The 27167-nt window shown below is 36.3% G+C and overlaps 1 pseudogene; it reads left to right on the top strand.

The window, feature by feature from the left end:
* Positions 1-23902: 23902 nt before the first annotated feature.
* On the top strand, positions 23903-25741 carry LOC116110091 (annotated as a pseudogene).
* The last annotated feature ends 1426 nt before the right edge of the window (positions 25742-27167 follow it).

The raw sequence follows: 27167 nt of genomic DNA, 5'->3' as shown, positions 1-27167 counted from the left end.
TGTTTTCAATTTGATTGATTATTTTTTTTGCAAAATATGAATATACATGTTATAGTATCACATGCATCATTCTCCATGCATTCCATCTTTCAAATGGTATCAGAGCCAAGGATTTGATCCTTATTTATCTAAAATTGGTCAAAAAGTTCATGTTCATATGTTGAATAATGTTGTGTAATTTTACAAATATTGATTTGTGAAGTTACATATTAACTTGCTTTGTAAGAGTTGTAGATCCATGCATGTGTATCCTTTATATGCCATAAAAATTTGTTTTTGATCATGTTGGTTGACTTGCAAAATTCGGCCATGGCTTAAGTCTTCAAAATTTTTTAATTGCACTTTATGTTCTTATGATTTTTGTTTGAAAAACATGATGGTTATGGCACAAACATCGAGATTTAATTGAAATTTTCGTGTTTGATTGAATTTGGCCAAATGAGTTTTGGGTTAAAATGTTGCTTGTTCAATATTTACTACTTGAAGAATAAGATTCTTGGTGATTAAGACATTGTATGAATGCTAATATGTCAATTTTGATGAAAATTGATGTTGTTCACATAATTTTGATTATGTGAAATTTTGGCCATTATTAGTTTGTAAATTAATTGTTGATTAATTAGCATACTTGTTTAGACAATTTAAAAGTTTTAATGTTTTAATAGTGATTAAAATGTTCATGGATGCATGGAGATGAATTTTGTTCATGTGAGAGATTATTTCATGTTTTTTTATTAGGTGCAAAAGGGTTGTTTGATCTTCTTTGGCATAATTTTTCATACTACATTGTGTTTGTTAAATATGTGATTTAATGGACATTAAAGGGTATTAAGATAATTTGCCTTAAAGAGTTAAAGGTAAAGTTGTTTTTGTGCCACGAACATGGAAAGGTCGTGTGAACACAATTTAATTGTTCATTATGTCTTTGATAAGATTAATTGAATCAATTATTAATGTATATTGATATTCCATGTGATAAGATAAGCATAAATTTACTCCACCAACTTTTCATTGCCAAATGTTAGTTGTATAATTGCTTATTTAATGTAAGTGTTACATTATCCCATAAAGTTTCATTAATGATTATTAATGGGCAATTTATTAGATATAATTGATATATGGGGTATATATGTGTTATATTAATATAATACATATTTGTTAACATGTGATGCCGTATTTAAGCATGTAACATGCTTGTATGATTTGTGCATATTAATTATGTCATTGTTTATAGTTAAGTTTTAATATTTACATGAAGTGTTAAAACTTAATTTTATGGCATGACATTTAGTTTTAGGTTTGTAGCTCGGGGTTTATGTTTTATATTTAGTTAATGCATATGGTGGATATGTATAGGGTAGATATTAAAATATTAACCTAAAACAAAACCTAATCTTTAAATCTTCCCTAATTAAAATATTAAGTCTAAGCCTTCCATTATGAGTCAATTAATTCTTTGCCATAGAATTAGAGATCCCAAGATTTCTATTATGTGAGGGATGCTAATTTTATACATAGAATTGATTGTCTTAGTTCTTGGATATAAATTTTTATTATACCCCAAGATTTCTATTATGTGAGGGTATAATAGGAATTCTATTTTAGTAAAGCATAATGGGTCTGATTTAACTAGTCTAGGGTACCAAGATTTCTATTATTGGAGGTATTCGAAACTAGAGGTAAGGAAATGAATAATAGCTTATATGGTGATATAAAAGGAAATAGTTTCCTACTTATTGAATTTAATGGATCGAGATTTCTATTATGTGAGGTTCACTGAATTTGATAAGAATTTGATTCCCTACTAGAAATTTTTATCTAGCAAAATTTTCGAATCTTCATCCAAGGAAGTATAGGGTTTGAATAAAATAGTGGGGACTAATGAAATTTGTGGGAGCTAATTAGATTAGCTTAATAAAAGACATGTGACAAAACACTCATAATTTTTAATTTCCTTGCAGAATCTCTCATAAAATATTAAACCGTAAAAGATGAATAATCTACTGTTGAAAATCCTGGATGAGAACAACAAGTTAGTTGGTCGTAATAAATTTAATGATTGATTGAGGAAACTAACAATAATATTGAATTCAGAAAATGCAACCTACGTTTTAGAAATGCCCATGCTTGAACCTCCTCCTTCTGATCCTCCTTCTGATGAACATAATGAATATAAAAAATTAAAGGAAGATGAACTTAAAGCTCGCTCTTAAATGATGGCATCAATGAGTGACGAGCTCCAGAGAAAGTGTGAAGAGATGAAAGGTGCTAATGAAATTTACCTCGCATTACAAGAGTTGTACCGTGAAAATTCAAGGATAAGACAATATGAATTAAGTTCAACTTTATTTGGAATTAAGTTGAAAGAGGGTGTGTCACCAGAAGAACATGTCATGAAAATGATTAATATTATGGGGCAATTACATGCCATGAAAATTGAAATGCCAGACACCCTCAAGGTGGATTTAGTTCTCCAATCTCTACCTTCAAGTTTCATACCTTTCATCAATAATTATCATCTCAATAGGATTGAGAGAAAACTTCCTGATTTGTTGAATGTGATTCAATAGTTTTATGATCAGAAAAGAAAAGGAAAATGACAGGAGGTTGTTAGTATGGTTTCCTCTAGTAAGACAAAGAAGAAAAAGCCAATGAAATTCCAAAAGAAATTGGGAACAAAACCCAAGGGAAACGGGTTTAAGAAAAAAGGCTGCACCTCAAGCCAATAAATCTAAAGAAAATGGCCAATGCTTTTGGTGCAAAGAAAAAGGGCATTGGAAGAGGAATTGTCCTCTCTGTCTAGAAAGTCTTAAGAAGACTAAAGCTCTTCTTATTGAGAAGACTAGATCAAGTATGTCCCAATGCTATGTCATTGAATTTGAATTAAATGTTAGTTCAAATAATTCATTATGGGTATTAGATTTAGATGCTACTTCACACATTTGTGTTTGTTTGCAGGATCTATAGAATAATTTTGCTCTGGCAAAAGATCAAGTCATGTTAAGAATGGCAAATGGAGCAAATGTTGATGCCGAAGCCATGGGAACATGCAGTTTGATGCTTCCATCATGACACCTTTGGTATTTGTACAATGTCCTATATTTTGCTAAAGCCACTAGAAATATAATTTTTGTTTATGTTTCTGTATTATGTAAATATGGTTACAGTGTATAGTTCAATAGACATGAATGTTTAGTTTATTTTGGAAATACACTTGTTGGTAAACCTATCAATACAAATGGTTTGTATGTGCTAGAATTAAATGGCCGTAGCATAATGAATTCCATAACTAATAAACAAACTCGAAATGAAATTAATCCTATATTACTTTGGCATTATAGATTAGGGCATATAGGAGACAGAAGAGTAATCCAGTTAGGAGAAAGTGGACTTTTAAGTTCATTGGGTTTAGAAACCTATCCGGCCTGTGAATCTTGTCTTCTAGGAAAAATGACCAAGTCACCCTTTAAGAGTAAAGGGGAAAAGGCCAAAGAAATACTGGAATTAATACATACAAATGTATGTGGACCATTTAATGAAATGGTTAGATAAGGTTTTCATTACTTCATTACCTTTATTGATGATTATTCAGGTATGGGTATTTGTATTTAATGAAATACAAATTAGAATCTTTTGAAAAGTTCAAAAAATTCGAGAATGAAGTAGAGAAACAAACTGGAAAGAGTATTAAAATTCTATGATCAGATCATGGAGGTGAATACTTAAGTACGGAATTTCGAGATTTCCTAAAAGAAAATGGAATTATATCATAATTAAATCCTCCATTTACACCACAACACAATGGTGTATCTGAAATGAGAAATTGTACTTTATTGGATATGGTACGATCGATGATGACTTTTACGGACTTGCCGATTTACTTGTGGGGGTATGCCCTACAAATAGTAGTGCATATTTTAAATAGAGCACCACTAAATCAATCCAGAAAACACCATATGAAGTATGGTGTGGCAAACCACCTAGTCTTAACTATTTAAAGGTCTGGGGTTGTCCAGCTTATGTCAAGACTGTCAAAACAAATAAGTTGGACATAAGATCTAAAAAATGTTGGTTTATAGGGTATCCTAAAGAAAGTTTAGGATATTATTTTTACTTTCCTATTGATCAAAGAATCTCAATCAGTAGAACGCACATTTCCTTGAGAAAGAATTCTTAGAAGAAGGAGGTGCAAGAAGAAAAATTGAACTCAAGGAATATTCCGAAAAGTCTCAACTTGATAATACTCAGATAGGTGAACCAGATCGAGAAAATTTAACCCATGACACGATGGTTCCAACCCGTAAAACAACGGTTCCAGCCCGTAAATTTTCTAGAATATCTCGACCTCCAGAGAGATATTATGGTTTTCTACATGAAAAAGTTTTTAAATCTTTTTCAGTGGGAGAAGTTGATCATGGAGATGATCATAAAACTTATGAAGAAGCGATATTAGATATCGATTCTAGAAGATGGCTGGAAGTGATGAATTTTGAAATAGAATCCATGCACGCTAATCAAGTTTGGACACTTGTTGACCCTTTAGAAGGAATAGTTCATATTGGTTGTAAATGGGTCTTTAAGAGAAATGTTGGCAAAGATGGAAAGGTAGAGACCTATAAGGCTAGACTGGTAGTGAAAGGTTCTACTCAGAAACAAGGGTTGGATTATGAGGAAACTTTTTCACCAGTTGCAATGCTTAAATCTATCATAATCATGTTAGCCATAGCAACACACTATGATTATGAAATTTGGCAAATGGATGTCAAGACCGTGTTCCTTAATGGATTTATTGAGGAAAACATATATATGCAACAACCTGAAGGTTTTGTATCTAGTACTAAAAGACATAAAGTGTGCAAATTACATAGATCCATTTATGGATTGAAGCAAGCTTCTAGAAGCTGGAATATCCAGTTTGATGAAACGATCAATACTTTTGGTTTCATAAAGAATTTGAATGAACCATGTGTATATAAAGTGGGTAAAAGATCATGTCTCGATTTTCGTCACATTATATGTATATGACATATTGTTAATAGGAAATGATATTGGGATGATGATTGAAGTTAAGATGTGGTTATCAAATGCTTTCTCAATGAAAGATTTGGGAGAAGCAAATTATATCCTAAGAATTCGCATCTATAGAAATAGAGCGAAATGATTGATAGGGTTATCTCAAAGCATGTATATAAAGAAAGGTTGAAAAAGTTCAACATGCAAGACTCCAAGAGAGGTCTTTTGCCTTGCGGTCATGGACTACATCTTTCTAAGGATGTGAGTCATAAGACTAATTAGGAGCGACAACGGATGCGTAATATACCCTACGCTTCAGCTGTAGGTAGTCTTATGTATGCAATGCTATGTACAAGGCCTGATATAGCCTATGTTGTAAGTGTTGTGAGTAGATATCAATCAAATCCAAGAGAGAAACACTGGTGAGCAGTTAAAACAATCTTTAAGTACTTGAGAAGGACTAAAGATTTAATACTGAGTTATGGAGGTTCAAAATTAAAAATACAGGGATACTTAGATTCTGATTTTCAATCAAATGTGGATGATAGAAAGTCTACATTCAGATTCATCTTTACATGTAATGGAGGAGCAGTTAGTTAGAAAAGTTACAAGTAGTCGACCACTGCCGACTCCATTACAGAAGCTGAATATATTGCCACTTCAAAAGCAGCAAAAGAAGGTGTGTGGATACGGAAATTTGTAGTTGAACTTGACGTGGTTCCAAACATGAGTTATCTAATAACCTTGTTTTGCGATAATAATGGTGCTATTGCACAAGCAAAGGAACAAAGAGCACACTAGAAATCAAAATATATTCAACGTAAATATCATATTTTGAGAGAGCTTGTTGAAGCTAGAGAAATTTTGGTGTAGAAAACACCTTCAACGGATAACGTAGTTGACCCACTTACTAAAGCGATGACACGGAAGCAATTAGATCGTCATCTTGAGAAGATGAGTATTAGATACCACAACAATTGGCTCTAGTGCAAGTGGGAGTTTTGTTAGTGTATGCCTTACGAACTAATCGTGTAGTCGGTTCCAAGGCATTACGTTTTGTATATATATGTCAATGTATATATTTTGTATATACATCTTTATCTTATCAATAGAAGAAAGTGTTCTTATTTCACATGTGGTTTATTGCTTCATCTATATATATGTATTACATGTGAAATGTCTAGATGATACAAATCTTTAGAAGATCTAAATTATCAAAGTATTCCTTACATAGGTAATATTAATTTGGTAATAATATTACATAGTAGGCATGTTGAATGCCTCCGTAGAATATCATGTGATGGTATTAGTATGGGTGATTATAAAAGTTATATCACTAGGGCATTAGTATGGATAAGCGGTTAGTGAACTGTTTATCGAATATGACTATTTATGATAATCACATGGACATTTAAAATATAATCAATGATTCATCATAAGATCGTACTAGTGTATTATTAATCCTTAAACCTGAGATATCACGTTTGGATTATGTATAAACGCATATGGTCCATATGGTGTATAAACACGAGACTAAGCATGTAATGTGTTAATAAGCCGATTTGGCGATGTGTTGTTTAAGTGTGAGGACAAGTGATAGTCAAGATGAGATCCGTTGACTTGGTATAGATTGATATCAAGTTCCTAGACAAATGTCAAGATATATTGGAAAGGAGAAATCTCCGGCCGAGGTATACAAAATGTTACCTGAAAGGTTGTTTCATGGTGACACGTTCCATATGTATTAATTGTTAATTTGATATAAAATTAAGATATGGATTTTGATATAACATGAATCCATTCTTAATTGGGATTAGACAATGAAAGGATTTGATTATACAGCACATATGATTATAAAATGAGTATATCTTCATTGTGACTTAAGGGTTATGGAGCATTGCTAGATGCCTACCATAATCGGTGGGAGTTTTGTTCATAAAGAGTTATGATAAAACATATCGAAATAGACTATGATATTGGGCCCACGGCTAGGCCACAGTGAACCTAAGAGGTCACACATAAAAACTAAGGAGAATCGAGAAATAGCCAAAGAAAGTTAATTATCCAAGGTTGGCTAGCACCTACCAAGGGTAATAAAGTTATTTATATTATTATCATTGAATTAGATTCAATGGAGGGTTATATTAGTTATTATGAATAATTTAAGAGTTAAATTGATAATTGGAATTAAATGGAATCCAATTCATAATTAATCATTTTCTTTTTATTAAATTGAATTTAACAATGGGTTGTAATTATAAGCATATGAACAATTTAAGGGTTAAATTATTATGTAAAAAATTTAAGAGTTAAATTGTTAATTGTGCTTAAATGTTAATCCAATGTTATTATTTAAAGAAGTTTAACAACATAATAACTATGGAATTATTTACAACTCCAAAACCTTATGAAATTTTTTAAGGAAGTCCAAAACAATTATTGAATTGTTTACAAGGCTACATATATAAAGAAAATGATGTATCAATTTTGAGAGAGAGATCAAAATTTCTAAGAACCCTAAAAATGTCTCTCTTGACCTGATTCTTCTTTTACCTTAGTGTGGATACTCTTTTGTTTAATTTCTCTTGAAATTAAAAGTCTCCAAGGTTGTTAAGGACTTAAGGTAACAAGTTATACCTTACTTGTTTTCAATTTGATTGATTTTTTTTTTACAAAATATGAATATACATGTTATAGTATCACATGCATCATTCTTCATGCATTCCATCTTTCAGGCCTTGCTGAATTTCATATCAGAGTTCTCTTATTAGCTGGAAGGGGAACTAAGCCTGCCAGGGGCAAATACCTCAAAAAAAGTCGAGTAGTAGAAGCCAAGGCTCAATGACCTATGGCAATGGACTCTGTATGTGGATGGCTCCTCAAACAAGAAGGGGGCAAGAGCAAGGCTCTCGCTCGAAACTCCATAGGGAAACCCGATCAGAGTTGTAGTATGATTTGAGTTCACCGCCTCCAACAACAAGGCTGAGTATAAGGTGTTGCTCATAGGGATTCGCCTCGCCAAAGAAATGGGGGCAGAGTCCATTAAAATTTACAGTGATTCCTAGCTCGTAGTCTATCAGATTACCAAGGAGTACCAAGTGAAGGATGGTAGGATGATGTCCTACCTCCAATTGGTGAAATCCGAGCTCAAGCAGTTTAGATCTTTCACAGTTCTTCATATTCCAAGGGTAAAGAACTCGGTAGCTGATGCTTTTGCCTGCCTAGCCTCTGCAGTGAACCAAGAGAAGACTGACTTGACACCAATCAAGTTCCTCCCAAGTCCAAGCATCTCCGCCTCACATGAATCAGTCTTAGCAACAAGTCAGAGGTATAGTTTGGTGGACGTAATCATTGCCTACCTAAGGGATGGTACACTACTAGAAGGAAAAACTGAAGCTAGAACACTCTGCACGAAGTCAGTTCGGTACACACTCATCAATGATAAGTTGTATAAGCACAGATTCAATGTACCGCTACTACAATGTATTGACCATGAGGACGCGGATTATGTTCTGAGGAAGATCTATGAGGGAATTTGTGGGAACCATGCAGGAGGCAGATCTCTAACATACAAAGTGCTTCATTAAGGTTATTATTGGCCAACAGTTTTCGACGATGCAGCAGACTATATGCGCATATGCCAAAGATTCGCAGATACTCCACGAGCTTCGCCCCAAGGGTTAACTATGCTGACAAGCGCTTGCCATTTGCAATCTAGGGAATTGACCTGATCGGTCCTTTGCCTCAAGGAAACGGGGGCGTTAAGTTCGCAATAATTGTTATGGACTACTTTACCAAATGGGAAGAAGTCGAACCTTTAGCCAACATCACATTGAACAAGTTGAAGGATTTTGTCTACAAAAACATCATTTGTAGGTTCGGAATCACCCACACCATAATTACCGACAACAGGAAATAATTCGACAATGAGGACTTCAAATCATTCTACGAATAGCTCGACATCAAGAAGAGCTTTGCCACTATTTATCGGTCTCAAACCAACAATCAAGTAGAGATTGTAAACAAGGTCATCAAATACACCATCAAAAAGAAGTTTGACACCTTGAAGGGGAGATGGACTAAAGAATTGCCTGAAGCCTTGTGGTCCTACAGAAAGACAGTCAGGAGCTCAATAAGTGAAACCACATTCTTTCTGTCATACGGGTGTGAAACAATGGCCTCGGTTGAAATGGGGATCAGTTCGTTCTAAAGAAAAGTTTTTGAAGAAGAAGTAAATGGAGATCTTCTCCGCCAGAGGCTGGACCTAATCAAATAGCATCGGGTCAAGTCTCAGTTAAGGCTCGCCTCATATCAGTAGCGAGCCAAACGATATTTTAACACTAGAGTCAAAAATAGAGACTTTGAAGTAAGCGATCTAGTTCTCAAAAAGGTCATCCAAGGTACCCAAAACCCGAACTTAGGGGTACTTAGGCCCAAATGGGAAGGTCTTTTCAGGATTGTCGAAAAGCTCGCACCAAGAACTTTCCACCTGGAAAGCCTCAACGGCGAAGCAATATTTCGAGCCTAGAATGCCAAGCATTTGCGACTGTACTACCAATGAGTGGCTCAGGTTCCACCTATGTATTTCTTTTTATCATTCATTGTAAGGTCGTTTAGAGCCAAAATGCTTTATCAATGAAAAGAGTATTATTCAAAATCTTTCTTTGTTCATCATTGTCATTTATACTAGTTTAACACTTATTATTCATCGCTTCAAAAATCGCGACCTACACGATAGTATTTGAAAAAGAACTTGAAGTCAAGAGTTCAGAAAAAGGTAGCTTATCTCAATAAGTCACGCCAAAATCCAACTCTATAAGGGTGAAATATCCCAAATCAACAAAGTTAAACTTGAAAAAAAAATTCAAGAAAAACACTTTGAAGGAAATCGGCCTTAAGCAGGCGACCAAAACTCGAAACAAACAATGGATCCAAAGTCGAAATTGTTTGTTGCATAAGATTTCCTCATATATATTCAAAAAAGCTCTTCAAGAAGCGAGCTATGCATAACTTGGAGCAAATCCTGATTCTTTATGACAAGTCTAGTTAGGATGACTGAAATGACTCTATAGGATTATAAAAAATTTGCTTGACGAGGATATACTAATATATCTTCTTTTCATTGATGAGTTTGATTACAATCTAACGAAAAAAAATATGATGATATTTCAAGCAGTTGGAAAAGTAGGGGCATCGTCCTCAGTCGGTCCATGGAGCTCATCCCCAACTAGAAGGGACGGTCCCTCGAAAGAAGGAATGGTAGCGGTCCCTTTAAGGTTGGGAGCCTCGACTAAGGGAAGTGTAGCTAGGGGAGCAGGATCCTCAACTTCTTGCTTGAGCCCAATCTCCTTTTCACCTTCCTCGACCTCTTTTCGACCTTCACCATCATCCTTAGAGTCATTGGAGTAGGCCAATGCCTGAGCCTTGGTCTTCATCCTATCTATCTCTCTTTGATAAGCTCCCGGAAGGAAAGAGAAGTTGATTGAATGGTGGGTTTCCCACAACTTTTGCACAAGAAAGACTGACGTCTGCCAAGTCCGAGTAGTGATGCCCTCATTCAACCCCTTAATTTGAAGCCTAAGTTGTCCAACCTCAGCTTCAGCTTTCTGTTGACCTTCCACCTCCTGAGCAAGGTCAAGTGAGGTCTGTTTGAACTTGGCCTCCCAATCCAAGGTAGCTTTTTGTGCCAAGGAAAGCTCAAAGTTCTGCTTGTTATTAGCACCTCACTGCTGTGCCAAACTCTTCACAGCCTTGGTTGCTTCGGCTTCAGCCTTAGCTCGTGTAGCCTCGTTCACTTTGAGCTTGTCAAGGGACTCCCTTTCCTTAACCTTGAAGGCCGCCATTTCATCCCTGAGCCATTCGAGTTTAGCATGCTTTGCTTTCTTTGCCATCTCCGTGACTTGGGACTTAGCTAAGGCATCCTCCTTCACCATTTCCACCTACTGCCATCCTTTATGAATGCCTTCCAATGTAGGATAACACTTGTTGTAGAGGAGTCTGCTCACCATGGTAGCCTAAATAAAGGAGGGAAAGTTAGCAAGAAGTACCGATAGCATGCATAAAAAAGTAGAAAACGCAAACTATTAATACCTTTGTCGTATAGCTACACACCCAGGCCAATATCTTGGTGGGAGATGAATCCCTAGCACCCGCGAATGTTCAAGGGGTGATGCCATCCCTAACCGCCGTGGCCCTGACGTTGATATGGTTGGGGAGTTGGTCGATCAGCACATCAACCGCAGCTTGACCTGCTTCATCCATTCTCTTGCCTCCCAACCGAGACAAGCTAGACTTACTCCCCCTAGCGGTGCCAGTCTCGCCCGTAGGAGTGGACTTCTTCTTGACCTAATTTTTGCCTATAGTTTTCTTTTGACCGCCAACCTGCACGGCGACCTCTTTGCTCGAGCCAACTTACTGCTCAGCCACTTTCTGTTTTTTTGAGCCCCCCTAGGGCTCAATCAACTTTTTCTTGCCCGAGCATCATACTACTCGAATGCCTTTTGTTTCCCTGAGCCCCTAGTTAGCTCGGGTGTTTTCCTTGCTGACCCTTTTTAAGGCTCAAAGATATGTTTCCCGCCAACTGCCTTCGAGACAGTCACGAGCTTCTTCACACTTGGGTCTTTCCTAAGTTCACCTCCGCTATGCTTCGCACCAACTATGTCAATGGATTGCTTCATCGCCAAAGCAATCGGTGCTTTCTTGGTAGCCGTAGAAGCCTCCGCTTTCTTCTTAAAGCCCTTTGGTTTCACGGCCCATATTTCTACAAAAAAAGGGAAGCAAACAGTGAACGACCTATCTACGTAGGGGAAATAAGCGCGAGCAAGTGATAACTTACCTTTCTCTAGAATGATAAGAAACTTAGCATTGTCCTTGCAGAAGTCATACGCCTTCAAATGAGGAAGCGGAATGATCTCATGAACATTGCACTGTCACGACCGAAGGCTATCCTCTATCTCGCCACTTCGGCTCAAGGGCTAGCCCAATGATACCCATGTTACTTGACCAAGGTATAAGTCCAAGGTTCAAGTCATGGGGGAGGCGTTCGCAAGGTGGGAAAAAGACCACGAAACAAAGCAAAGCCGTGAGGGTCTAAAGGAGGCGTGGCCAAAAGGACCTATAGCAGACAATACCTTGGACGTGTCCGATGCACAGAGAAAGCCCTTGAGCAAAAGTAGCGAGATAGAGGATAGCCTCCAGTCATGACATGCACTGTCCATCAAAAAGGTCGCTGAAACGCCTCTGCAAGCTCGTAGCAAGGAGACAGTTTTGTTTGACACTAACTGCAAAGCAAAGCAACTCAATTAGCTTAAACATAAAGTTTGAAAGTGATCCGAAGTCAAGGTCTTACTCGCTTTCAAAGCGAAAACGTCAACCTCCCGGGCTTCATAGAAGAAAAATTGGGAGTCCCAATGTGGGATCTTCTTTAGGACGTCGACCAACCTATTGAAACGTACCTTCCTTGCCTTGGAAAGGTAGTACGTCTAGTCTTGCCCTTTTTTAAGCCTATACAAATAGATGAGCTCTTCAACGGATTACTCGCCTAATTCAACGGTCATGTATGTTATATACAGACCTATGATTATGACGTATGAGTTCGCAGGCAGTTGGAGAGGAACGATGTCGAACCATCTCAGAACACTGTTAATAAAACGATGAGGGGGAATAGATACCTCGCATCTCAGGAGAGTCTCAAAAATCGCCACCCATCCGAGCTGAGGATTCTTCCGAGAAGAGTCCTCTGGAACCATCAAATTAAGTTACGGCGCATAAATCTCTCTTATGCGCTTTAGGTCCTCGACGTTAATCCAGGATTGAGGCTCCCTCTATAGTCTATGAACTGGAGACCGCTTGGATTTGGCCAACTGTATAGAGGCACGGTTAGATGATCCCACCACGTTAGGGTTCAAGCTCTGCATGATGCTTTCCTCAGAAACCTCGAGGACTGAACCCTCGAGGACTGTCGAGCCTGTGGGTGAGTCGAACATGCAATCAATCATGTGACTGTTGGAAGAAGACATAATTATAACTTGCTTCTAGGTACCTAAAACAGAAGCGAACATGTGTCAAAGCTCAAAAAACTTGGCGAGTTATCCACACTTGCTTTCAATTCAGGCACCCAAGATAGCTCGCGCCATACGACGAGCGCATGCAACCTACCCAGGGTTCCGACGGCCACCGCGAGAAACCCACCTTAAACCCAAGGCCATCGAAGACACATTTAAAAACCCTAGTAAAGTCCTAGAAGGCTCAATGTGGCCACAATAATGGCCACCTTTAACTGCGAAAATCAAGACAACAACTAACAAGAAGGAAAGAAGCCTTACTAGAATAAGAGAATGGGAAGAACTCACCAAAAAAGAACACCGTGACGACAATGAAACAACAACAGAATAAGCAAAAGACGTCGAAGAATTTTTGCAAGTTGAGTAAGTTTCTGACGACTTTGCTCGCTTTTACAATGGCTTGCATGGGAGACGAAAAGTCGATCCAGAGTGAATCTCGACCCTTCATTTATCGAGTGATCCTAGCCCTTGGATGTGGCCATGTGTCAGACATCTATGAGGGGCGACGAACCGTCAGACTACTGTGATCATAACTGTCGCTGCACGTTGCCTTAACTCCGCACGTGGACAATTCTAGTCGCCCACGCACAATGAAACGTGACTGCCAAAAGCTGCCGCATTTAATGTGACATGACCGCATGGAATTTACACAATTGTCCTAACCATTCGTATTCCAAGTTTGACAGGTGTCATGAAGGAGAGAAGATCCAAGTGTGAGGTACGTCAACCGATCATGGGTTCGACCCTCGAAGTTCAGCTGAGCCTGCATCTGATGGCCTACTGACGACAGCGAGCTTGATATTAAATCAAGCAATAGTCTTCGAAGCTTGAAATGAGCATCGAACACTAGGGGACAGATGTTGTGTGAGATTTTTCCATCAAGCTCGGGAGTTGCGAGGTGATAGCTCAACCCATAATCAATCTGACTATATTGATTGTCCGACCCGGCATAAGCTCGTCGAGATATAGCTCAACCCAGCACAAGCTAGTCGCGAACAATCCGAATGATCATTCAATCAATTTCCAGATAACTTCAAATCCCAGATATCTCAGGATGATCAGTTTGATAGCAATCCTTGCACAATCACAATGCCCAATCACGAAAATATCGAAGTTGCATTTCAATTTAATTGTAATCCATTTAATTTCGCTCTTTCCTTTATAAAAAAATTGTATATAAACCCCCTCAAACGAGGAGGAAAGGGTTGAAAAATACTCCCAAAATTACTATTGTAAGCTCACACAGCAAATACAAAGAACAATGGACGTAGGCTTTAGAGTTCATCTCGCCGAACCACTTTAAATCTTTTTTTGCCATTTACATTACTGCATTCATTATTCATTCATTGCTAGTTATCCGTAATCATGCATACATCAGTTCCAATCCTGCCAAAGTCAATCAGATCACTCTAGTTGGTGCAGATTTCTGTATCAACAAAGTGTAAAAATGATTTTGGGTTTTTTTGCTATTAATAAATTTAGATATTCTCCACTCTAATTAAACTTCAGTATTTTATATAATTCATACATTCATTTAACAAAATTATTTGAGAAAAGGCGATCACTAAAGATATAAACTAAACAAGTGAAATAGGTATACAGCATCTAATAGCATTATGGTAATAAAAATATAATTTATTTATTTATAAATTAATGTAGTGGCGTGCGGTCCATTATTGACCCATGCATCGAAGACTTGCTCGGCCAAAAGTCATATAGCTTTTATGCCTTTTTGAATAATTTGTGGGAGCTACTACTAAATGTCAGAAGCAAGTTGCCCAGATACAAACATTGGAGGGCTTTACTGAAATTATGTCTTCGCAGTTGGCATGAAGGAATGAAAGGAAATTGCATGGCATGGGTCTCTGCGACTAATTATTACAGAATATATTCCTTCATATATGTTTGGCTAAATGATAGTTGATAAGTGGAAAAAATATATATATAAATGTGGTGTGGCGATCTGAATCTCATCTCTATACTTTGACGGTTATAAATAGTCTTGAAAGAATGGTTTTGGCATGCCATTGGTGCCTGAGTGTACCAGCTAATAGAGCTTTGGAAAGAGGAGACGTCTAACATAAAGATAAAGAGTCTCGTTTGGTAGCCAAGGATGACTTGCCTGATCCTTCAAAGTGGTTTCAGCATAATGACAAATGAAATGTTTAAAACCCTTTGTTGAGTACCAGGCAGTCTCCTTGGCTAACTTGACAGGCTCTCTTCTTTCAGGCCGACCTTTTCTTCTTCACCAACTACTTAATTATCACTTCATGCATGGTGCTTACTAGGAGAATTTGTGCGGCTTCAATTCGGATCGCATTGGAACGTGAATTTAATTAAGGAGAGAGGTCTTACATGAAGAGAAGAGTATTGTTTGGTAGCCAAGGATGACTTGCCTGCGCCTTGCAAAAGGTACCAAGTCATGGAAACTTGAGGTTATTTAGAACCCATTATTCGGTTCTCAGGCAGTCTCCTTGGCTATGCTGACACACTCTTCTCCCTCATGCTAGCCCTTCTCTTCTTTCCCAGTGAAATCTTCTACTTCATACAAATGGTGAGCCAATGCCAAGCTGGGCTGGCTACAGATTCATGTAGGTTGTCTTGAACTGATCGAAGAAGCTGCAAATTTGAGGTACATATGCAAGCAGGGCCGGGGAAGAAAACGTATCACTCAGATCCTAGAATATAATTATTATTTTTCTATTTAAAAAATAATTATTTTATATATGGATGTAAATTTTCAAGTGTTTTAAATTTTAGATATTGTGTATACAAGCAGATAAACCACTCCTGAAGGATATGGTTCATGTCACTATCTCATTTTTAGTAGGTCCGTGAATCTTTTTGTCCAAAGCTAGTAAAAGTTACGTTATCAAACTATCCAGCTGTTCTATAAATCAAACTACACTTTTTTTTTTTTTGTCCCCAAAGTGAAAGGTATCCTTTTTTTTAATTGATTGTAAAGTGCATTAATTGAGGGTATTCTCAGCACAAGACAACCACGCATATATCGTCTTTAAATTAATTTCACTATGAACACATCTTTTCAGTGCTATCTTATTTTAGTTTATTATTTTCTCTGAAAAAATATGATTTCAATGGGAGGGTACTGTTCTTCTTTTTCTCCCAACGTTTAATTTCAATTCGTCGTGAAAAAGACTCGGGTTTTGTTTGCTTGGAAAATTGGTCTGCATTACAGAGCTTTCAGAAAGCTCTGAGTCTCCATGCAGCAAAACAAATCCATTAGGTAGAATTGCAAATAATATCCTAATAAGTAGAATTTAGAAAGGCTATTTCTCAACTTTGATGTAATTTGGCTGATCTCAGCAACTTCGTCTTACTTTGATGTAATCTCAATTACAAACCTTGGTGATTTTGAAATTATTTGTCGCCTCTGGCTGACAGTAACATCTAATAACAGCAGTATATCAACGGGGAAGGTTAGAAATAATAGAGAGGGAAGATTGTAGGTAAGTTTACAAACACAGAGGGAAGATTGTAGGTAAACTAAACTTTAAAGGAAGATAAATTCTTCCAAATATTATTCCTTTGAAGTTTGTAGTTATTAAAGAAGACGAAAAGATATTAGTAAAAGATATCAAAATTACACACCGGTTCTTGAAACTTCTTACGTAATGAGGTTGACAACTGAATCACGTGCCAGAATAGTGCAAAGAGATGATAGACAAAAAATTAAGGCCAGGGTCGCCAGAACTGGGACTTGATCCGTGGCATGATAGCAAATTAAAGCCTAATCAAAAGCAAACTTTTTGTTTTTTTCTTTTTTACTCCAACTTAGCTAATCTCATAATAACTAATCTTATAAGACTATGGAATTATCAGTTTGGTAAGAATTTTAGTAATTATCCATATTAACAATCGAGAAAGAATTCGAACTCAAAACCTCCTGAATAATACACTTAAAAGTTTTCATCAAACAATTCGACCACCTAGAGATAATTATAAGCAACCTCTTCAAGTACACTGATTTTTTTCTTTCAATGAGAGGACATTTTTTTCAAAACCCCCAAAAAAGAAACTTTAAGCCACACTTAACAAATATTCCTCTGTTTAGAATTAATTAAAAAATAATAATCAAATATTTGAAAGACATGAATACCCCTAAATGATCGCTTGATCTGGTCAATGTATTAGTCAATGATATCATTGGCATATAATGCGAGATTTTGATGTGGGAAGTAGGGAAAATTTGGCAATGAAACATATGTTATGCACTGGTAAAACCACTATGGTTTGGGTGCATAAATGAATTAGAGCCGAACCGAGCAATTGGTGGAGTTCTGGACCACTTCAACAATAACAGGCCACACAAACGCATTTGGGGGTCCTGTTGCCCAGTTAATAGACGGTTTGAGTCTAGTCAATGAAGAGTTAGGATTTCTCTAAGTTATTAATTTATTATTGGGTTTGGACTTAAGAATATGAATCGTTGTAATACTAGGTTTTAGTCTTTAAACCTAGTATACAAAGTTATTTTTCTCTTGTACGAGTATAATGGCAAATCATAGGGCAAACTATATTTATTGTAATGAGAGCGGTGATGCAGTATTTCAGTAATATTGACTTTGTTAGATGTAGTCTGATAAGTGGGCAAGCCATGATAAATTGTACGTATTATTCTTTCTCTGTACTTGTGTGTGTTTATTGTTTTTTTGTTTCGTATTATCAATTTGGTGCTAACGAGGACTTATACAGGAGTTGACATGCTGGCCAATTCGTTTCCGGTGTCCACCATCACTTGAGTGTTCAATTTTCTACATTTTTTTGTTTCATAAAGCTACCAATACATTNACATCAGGGTTATATGTTGATGTTGGTGAAGGTTAATCCCTGTTCTACTTATATACTTAGTTTTTTATTGTGTCTTTGTAGCGTTGTTTTAAAAACCGGACCGGAGGGCAACCCGCTCTGATGGTCTGGTCACGGTCCAACCGGTTGGATCGCCGGTTAAACCAATGGTTTGACAGGTTTAAAATCTAACAAAAACACCCTTGATAAATACCATCTGACCTTATAGGTTTGAAATCTAGCAAACACAATCCTGGTCAAGTGTAAATCGGCGATCAATTGGGAGAGCAACGGCGACACACCAAGGAGGGTAGATCGGATGATGGGGAGGGCGAATCGGCATCTAGCAAGTAGAGGCATCGCCAGAAAATGGCAGTCGGTGGTAGAAGTCAATGGTTGCGATGGCTTTTTTTGGTGAGATGATTGGATCTTCGTGAACGACGACAAGGGAGCTTGGGAGAAGGTAGATCGGTGGTTGAGGAAGCCTGTTGATGCCGGAGAAGGCCGATCGATGTCGGGAAATGGAAGAAAATCACGCGGCGAAGGTGGACGACGAAACATCACGCGACGGCTGGAGATGAAGCGTGACAGTGCTGGAGAAAGTCAGAAGGTGGTTTCCGACAGTAAGGGAAGGGGGAAGGTCGCTGGAAAAGGGGAGGTCATTGCCGATTTGCATTTGGCCAGAGGGTGTGTTTGCTAGATTTGAAACCTTTAGGGACTGATTTATATTAATCAGGGGTGTGTTTGTTATATTTTAAACTTAAAACAGTTAAAAAGAGTGACCCGACTGGGAGAAGGCCCCGGGTCCCGGTCCAACCGGTTAAACTGGTAGGGCCGATCCGAGTTTTAAAACCATGCTTTGTAGTGATGGTACCGGATTAGATTCGATATTATGAAGAGGTAACATGAAGAGCATTGTTTTAGAACCCGGACCGGATGGCAAACCGTTTTGCTATCCGGGTCATGGGTCAACCGGTCCAACCGGTTGGACCGGTCGGTTGGACCGATGATGTCAGCAATATTTTATTTTTAAAAAATTACATATTAACCCCTTAAATTTCAATATATTACAAAAATTTCTCTAAAAAAGTTCAATTAGTGCCTAAAATTTTTATTTATTCCAAAAATGGCCCAATAAAATTACCAATTAATCCCTAAACTTTTGATATATCTCCAAAATACCCCTATAAAGTTACAAAGTAACCCTCATAATTTTAAAATATTTCAAAAACCTCCCTGAGACCTAAACCGGACCGGAGGAGCTGCCGGTTCTCGGTCCAACCTGTCCGACCGGCCGGTTCGGTCCGGTTTTTAAAACAGAGATGAAGAGTAGCATTTATCACATAAAATTTTTTAAATTAATTAAACTTTTAGAACTTACTAATCTACCTCTGAAAAATACTAACCCCCTACAGAATTTTATTTCGCCCCTAAAAATAAAAAAGATAAGGTTGAAAAAAGTAATTTTTGAGGCCTATAGACTGATCTAGGATCGGTCCGGTCCTAAAATTGCTCATGGGCATGTGATTGGTCCTAGCCTATGATTTGGGACCACGTCCAAACGGCCCAGGCGTGGGCTGCTTGGGACGTGTCCTTGATCACTAAATGTAAATTATAATAATACTCTTATATAAATATCCGATATGACTTTCGTGTGAGGTCGAAATCAACAAATGTGTCAAAGAAGTCACTGGACAGATTAGAGAATTTATTATAATAAGAAAAAAGAAGTGATGAGAAGATTATTGAAGCCCAGACATGCATGTATAAGATAAGGTACTGAAAAGAAGATAAGCATCAGGACATGAACCCTTGGCTCAGCGCTTAAATGGCTTGCTTGTGCACTTGGCAAATTTGCGTTTCTTACATCTAGACCTAGTTACTAATGCAATTAAAATCATCTTAAATTTGTGAGCCTATATCAATTTACAACAAGAACAATATATATTTGTGAATTAATTGAAATGTTTTCCTGATCTTAATTTGTAAGTAGTTTTGAGCTTATAAGTGGTTTGATAGAGATTCTTAGGTCTATCATTTAAAGATTTTGAATTCAAGTCCCTACCGATGCGAATAGAGATATCATTATAACTCTTACTCAGTAGGTAGTTTCAGGATTTTAGAAGATTAGTTGAGATGGGTGTACTAGCCCAAATACCCCACTAACCCAGTAAAATAAAAAAAAATAAAAACAAAAAACAAAAAAGAGTCAATTATTATCCAACTTCCTAATCTAATCCCTGTATCATTATAACTCTACTCAGTAGGTATTGTTCAGGATTTTAGAGATTAGTTAAGATGGGTGTAGCTAGCCCAAATACCCCACTAACCCAGTAAAAAAAAAAAAAAAAAAAGTTAATTATTATCCAAACTTCCCAATCTAATCCCATGTATGCATGCCAAATGATACATCAATGAAACCGCCTGCAAAGCAAGGCATATCACATCTCTGACTTAATGCCTTCACATTTATATCCTTTGGAAGAGCTAAGGTCAGTCGTGCTCGCAAGTTGCCCAGCAAATGTGGTTGGCAAGCGTGCCACTTTCCCTCATCCAACGTTTGAGACCTTTCTTCTCAAATGGAAAATTCTTTGTCGGTGAAGTAAATTGCAGGGTTCAATGCAACCTACCTAAGAGAATATATTCCACATACAATATATATTTCCATCACTTTGTAAGTAGTGGAAGAAAATAGATCTAATAAATATAAAACCAACAACAATTATGACCGAGGAAAAGGTAACTGAGATATGAGCATCTAAATCTAATCTCTCTATTCTTTCATTGGCTATAAATAATCTTTAAAAACTATGTACTGGCATCCCATTGGTGCATGAATAGCTTAGAGCCAGGAAGAAGGCTCGCATGAATATAAGAGTCTTGTTTTAGCCTAGGATGACTTTCCTGATCCTTCCAAGAAAATCCATTGATTAAATACAAAAAAACTTGCTTGAAGAGGACAGGGAGTCATATCTTGGCTAACTTAAGCCTCTTTCTATTCATGTTAGGCCTTCTCTTCTTCACCTTTCGATCACAACTAAAATTGGCTTTTATATGTTATCCACTGCCATATAGCAAACTTGTATAGTGCGTAGGCGAATGTCTTCATCATAATTAACTTCGACTTCATATTGGAAGATGGATTTAACTGAGGAGAAGAGGTCTTACATGAAGAGAAGTATTGTTTGTTAGCCAAGGATGACTTGCCTGCCCTGCGCCTTGCAAAAGGTACCATTGTTATGGAAACTTAAGGTTAATTTAGAACCTTTTACTGGGTTCTCAGGCAGTCTCCTTGGCTATGCTAACAGATTCTTCTCTCTCATGCTAGACTTAATTTCTCTAGATCTTCTTCCCCGGTATACCTCTACGCTCTTGCATGCACTATCTGTGATCTCGAAGGCTTAATAATATGAGCCAAACACTATATATGCTAATTGATGCATACCATATGTTCCGAGCAACAACAAAATTGTAAATTGAGGTATTGATGAACAAATCTAATTCCTGCAAGTACGAATCGCTCTGTAGTCTTATGCAAAGCAATGGTCAATCCCAAGAGATTTGTAGCAATTTACTAATCCTAATAACTATATTCAATTAAACTAATACTAGAATTAATAATGAAGACTTAAAGAAGATATTTTAAAAGCAACCAGAATAAACAACTGAAAATTAAACAACTATTAAAATTATCTAAAACCCAATTGACCAAAAACTAAGGCTCCAATTTCACCATAATTACTACTCTATGTCAAATCACTCTATTGTTATAAATTCAATCTCTAGGGTTCGCATCACTAGATCAAGGTATTACTGTAAGACGTTGGGATTAATCATATATTTTTAACACAAGACAGCTAGGCATATATCTAACCTATGAATTAAAAACTCATTAACACAGAATACTTGAAATCAAGAACAAAGCGTATTATCAGGGCGTAGCACAGACCTTTATTCAAAATCATGAACCAACTAATATTATTTAGGCTATGCACAAAATACTAATCATTCATTCAATAATCTCAACACAAACCTACTAATTCACACTAAGTGTCGTCACACAACAATGAAAATTAAGCAGAAATAAATACATAATGAATCCAGATTCCATTGAATTACATAAATATATTTTTAAACATAGAGCTTCCAATAGGCTAATTGATCCCTAAATAAGAGTTTAGTTCCACATTAACATTAAAGAGAGCAAACCTGAATTCCCCTAAAGCATGAATAATCCAAACCCTAGAAGAATCTCCTTCTTTTCTTGAAAAAGTAACTCGCATTTTGGAAAAAAATCCCAAAATAAATTATAAGTCTATTTATACTTTTCTTGTAGGTGTTTTTGGAGAGTTCAAGTTGGAGTTGGAGTTGGAAAAGGTAAGATTTTTATTTTTCTGCGATCCACACGCAACGTGATATCAGGGCCGCGGCGCCAAATTTTTCGTAAATACAAAACTTTTCACGCGTGCATGAACTTTTTGTCAAATTCAGTCTTGGCCGACTGGCCATAACCTCCGCCGCGGCTCATAAAACTCATGTGCGGGCAGAAAAACCATGCGCAGCACATAAAAACAATGTTGCGCACCATCAGCATTTCACATTCTTTCTTTTGCTTGACGATCCACTTCTTCTTTAGACGTACAAGCCTCCAACCACCTGTGAGCATAAATTCATCACATTTTCGACCTAAACCAACTCATACACTTACCTGTGATTCGGAAAATAGAAATATACAAAGAAACTTGCATAAATAATCCATGAAAGTCACAGTTTCCTCAATCTACCATAAAATCATGATATATATATTATTTCATCTCATAGGTAAGCAAGCTAGGATATGGGAAACATTAATTGAAGCACTTACTATTATATCCTATAATTGTTATTTTTAGGTTTATGTTACCTGTGTGTTTTAATATACATGTTAATGAAGAATTTATGTGAGTTTTTAGGTCTCTATTATCATTAATGTAATGTGGTAATGAAAATAAATTTTCATACATCAATTAACTTTACAAGTGTAACGTTACTCTTATCTTTTAATTGGAATTACAACTTTTATAAACATTTTAGGATTTTTTTTGAAATTCATTTTATTCAGAGATTTGTCAAATTGATAAACCACTCATGCAGGACATGAATACAATTTTTTGCGATTCAAAGGATATAGCTTTTAAAAAGAACTTGATAATGGACAGTAATATACAGTGACGAAACCCAAATGAGAATAGAGAAAGAGAAAAACTATCAGACACGGGCCTAAGAATATCCAATACCACAAAGCCCAGTAATTAACGCGCTCTTTCTATGCTATTCTACAATTCATCGAATTTTTTTTCTTTATTTTCAACATTATATTGCTGCTACATTCATTCAATTATTGCAAATGATTGGCATGTCATTAATCTTCATTCAAGATTTTTTCATCTTTTTAATATCAATGCCTTAATTATATCAAAATGTCTTATTTTGGTTGTCCAAATAATACTTTTGATTAAAAATAAAATGATAGCCCATTTATATAATGTATAATGATTTATACATCAATCCCAAGTCACGTTCATACCACTAACTAATTCTACTTAAATTAATCAAACTCTCCAGCTTGATCCACTCATTTTAAATAGGTTTAAATTAACTATTTTATATCAAAAATTTCTTTGGGCCTCAAGTTCTGCCAGAGTGATGTGCTTGGACCCAAATAAATTATATAATTTAGATGAATAAAAAATTAAAAATTGGATAATTAATTATTATTTATTTAAAATTAAACTAAAAAATAATCTTTATTAAATAAATAAATAGAAGGTATGAAATTAAATAAAATACTATATTAATATTTAACACAAAATTATCTTTACATAACACAATTCTGAGCAACATATTTCTCAAATATATTAATACAAGGAAAACAACAATTTAATATTGGCACTAGAACAATAAACGTTGTCGTTTCAGCTGACCTGACCTGATTTACAAATCCTGTATATGTATAGCAATTTAGCTACGAACCCTAGTTCAATTTGACTTTGTCCTCTAATTAATCGGAAGCTCTCCGGATCCTCCATAGCTCTGAACAACGAATCTCTTCAGCGATGGCGAATCCGATCACCAAGTCTCTGATCTCAGCTTTGATCGCTCTCTTCTTGATCTCATCCTCTTTCGCCAGCTCAGACGTTCCTCATCGTGGCACACAAGAAGGCCACTACAACGATCAAATCCGGCGTCGAGCGCGTCTCCGTCTCCATTGACATCTACAATCAAGGACCTCGTACGTTATACTAATAATATCTGAACAACTTTACTCAGATCTAGCCTGATTATTTCTTATTTGTCTATCTTTAGATTTAATTAGCCTTTTGTATGTATCACCCAATGAATCTATGATTGATTGAAGAAAAGCCACCGTATACATGCACATATAATGATCATTAATTTTGCAGGACGGCTTATGATGTGAGTCTCACTGATGATAGTTGGGCTAAAGAAGTTTGATGTAGTCAGTGGTAACGTCTCACATCCTGGAAAGACTTGATGCGTAGTGATATTATAGTAATGCGCCATTTCGTTGTATTAATTTTGTTTTGTATATTTAGCCCAGAATTGCTAAATTGGTATTGTGCATGTATTTTTGTTGGTATTCTCTCCCATTCATTTGAATTGGATGCCAAAGTAAAGGAATGTTTTATGGTGCACCTGCGGTCGTGACTTTCCGCATCCCTACAAAGACTGTTCTCCAGGTCTGATGACACCCATAAGAGTGTTTCAAAATTAAATCTTGTTTGCGTGAATATAAGATTGTGGGGCTTGTAGTTTAATGAGTTGTTTCTTTTTATAGGAGGCATATTCAACTCCAATTTTGCCTTTAGATGTCCTTGCTGAGAAGCCCGCTGAGAATAAGCTTGACTTGGTAAGTTCGTTTGTTTTGTTTCGAAACGTTAATATTGAGTATTCTGTGGTTTATATTGCTAATATTTTGTTGTTCATGATGATCTTCATCGGTTGATATTAAATATCTGCAGGCTAAGGTATGGATCGCTGTCTTTATGTTTGTTATTTTGGTTTATGAAAGTTTTTGGGCCTTGCATTTGGGGTATGGTGATATTGAATTGAGTTGCATGTATAGTCTTATGAAGCTTGGTATCATGGTTTTGAATAAGAATGAGCACTGATAATTTATGTGCTTCATCTCCAGAGATCTTTACTCTTTTATCATTTGGTTGTAAATTATATGATGTTTACACATAGGGACTAATATTTGAGTTTTTTCTCTCTCTTCTTCTTACTTATATACTGACACTCTGATAATAATTTTAGAATTTCTTTAGAAGTGCATTTCACGAAATGGATAATGAAATTAAAATTTGAAGTTTAAGATTCGAAATGTATTCTATATGAGTTGCAAAATGGTTTTCTACATACTGATTATTAGCCAAACATATTTCAACTGGTCATTTTTTTTACAGAGCCAGATATGTATTTTTTTCCTTAAATACTTTAAAATGTGGGGCAATTTCCAAATTACATTAGCAATTATTTGTATTTATGCACCTTAAACAGTTTCTGAAAGGATGCATTGTACATTTCTTTTTAGTGATACCAAGAAACCCTTAAAGAATGTTATTCATTTCCGTTTCTTATATGCAGAGGTTGCTGATGAAATATGGCTCTCAAATCTCTGTGGTTTCTCGTGGTCCTGTTCGTGTATCTGATCACTAGCCCTCAAGTACTTCAAAAGGAAGCAAGAAGAAGCGCAGAACTAGTCGACTTAATCCAGGATGGTTTTGTTTTAATGAAGTGACAGTTACACTTCGAGAAAATTTTCTGTAATTTAGTCAGAATATTTGCGGAATCTTTGTTTTGTGCGGAATTTAATTAGAACCATCGACACTTTTATTTTCCACACCACTCGATCTCTCATTCTCTCAATCTCTCTACTCTCTACTTCAAATCTCCAATCAAATTCTCATTCAATTTATATTTATATTTATAATTTATTTATTTATTTATTTATATTATTCAATTTTTTTCTATTTTTCAATATCATCTCTTATTCATATTATTATTTAATTTTTTTTCATTTTAATTATTTATTATTTTATCATAAATTCATAATGGATTCTCGGAATGATGCATTCGGAGGATCATCTCCAAATGAGTTTTACGTTCCATCCACCGAAGAAATAGAAGGGTTCAATCTATTTTCACCATTTCCTCTAGAGGCAGCAACTGCAATTCCACAACCACATTCGGCTAGGACAAGGTGTAGCCAAACACATGCGAGCTACGAGTCAACGGGCACAGGCATAGTCCAACTCCTCCGACCGTCAAAGAGAGTCGTGTCCGATGTATGGGGACACTTCACCAAATCAAAACGGCCAAAGACAAATGGGGAGGGGGAAGAATTGTGTAGGGTATGTAATATCTGTGGAACCTTATTGGCACTGAGAAGGGGACTTCGATGATGCGACAACACTTGGAGAAGAAGCACCTCCAAATAATGCAGTTGCCCGATACATCTTCAACCAGATCAGGTAGGCAAATTCAAACTTAACTTAATTTTAATTCACAATCCTCAACTCTCTCAACATGGCAATATAATACACATGTTGCACGAGAGAAAATAGCAAGATTCATAGTTGCCACAGACTCTCTCATTTGTTTATCTGAAAATCCTTATTTTGTTCACATGATTAAAACTGTATTTTGTCCAGTATATACCTCTGTTAGTAGAAGTACAAGTATAAGAGATATACTAAAACTTTATAACAAAATAAATAACAAACTTAAAAACGAATTTCAAAATTTTAAGAATATATCTATAGCACTTACATCAGACATATGGGTTTGTAGATCAAAAACCAATTTTTCAATTGTCACAGTACATTTCTTATATCATAATTGGGGTTTACAACAAAAATTGATGGATTTTAAACAAGTATATGAAAAACATAGTGCTGAAACTATTTATTTTACAATTCTTGAAGTTTTGCAAGAACATCTATTAACTGATAGAGTTGTAGCGCTAACGCTTGATAATACAGTTGCTAACATCGCGACAATCTCTTTATTTGAAAAGAGATTGGATCCGCGTGATGAAGGCAAATTTTTTCACCAAAGATGTGTTTGCCACATCATCAATTTGATAGTTAAAGCAGGTTTAGATGTTATACATTCGAAGATGGAGGCTATCGGATTTATCGTCAGCGGTAGCAATAAAAGATGGCAGGAGTACATCAAATATTATAAGCAAGAGGACCTATCGGTTCAACCTTCGAAGTT

The sequence above is a fragment of the Pistacia vera genome, unplaced genomic scaffold (genome assembly GCF_008641045.1).
Source record: "Pistacia vera cultivar Batoury unplaced genomic scaffold, PisVer_v2 Contig596, whole genome shotgun sequence".
Classification (NCBI taxonomy): Eukaryota; Viridiplantae; Streptophyta; class Magnoliopsida; order Sapindales; family Anacardiaceae; genus Pistacia; species Pistacia vera.
The sequence above is the reverse complement of the archived record's forward strand: the minus strand, read 5'-3'. Positions and strand labels throughout refer to the sequence as shown.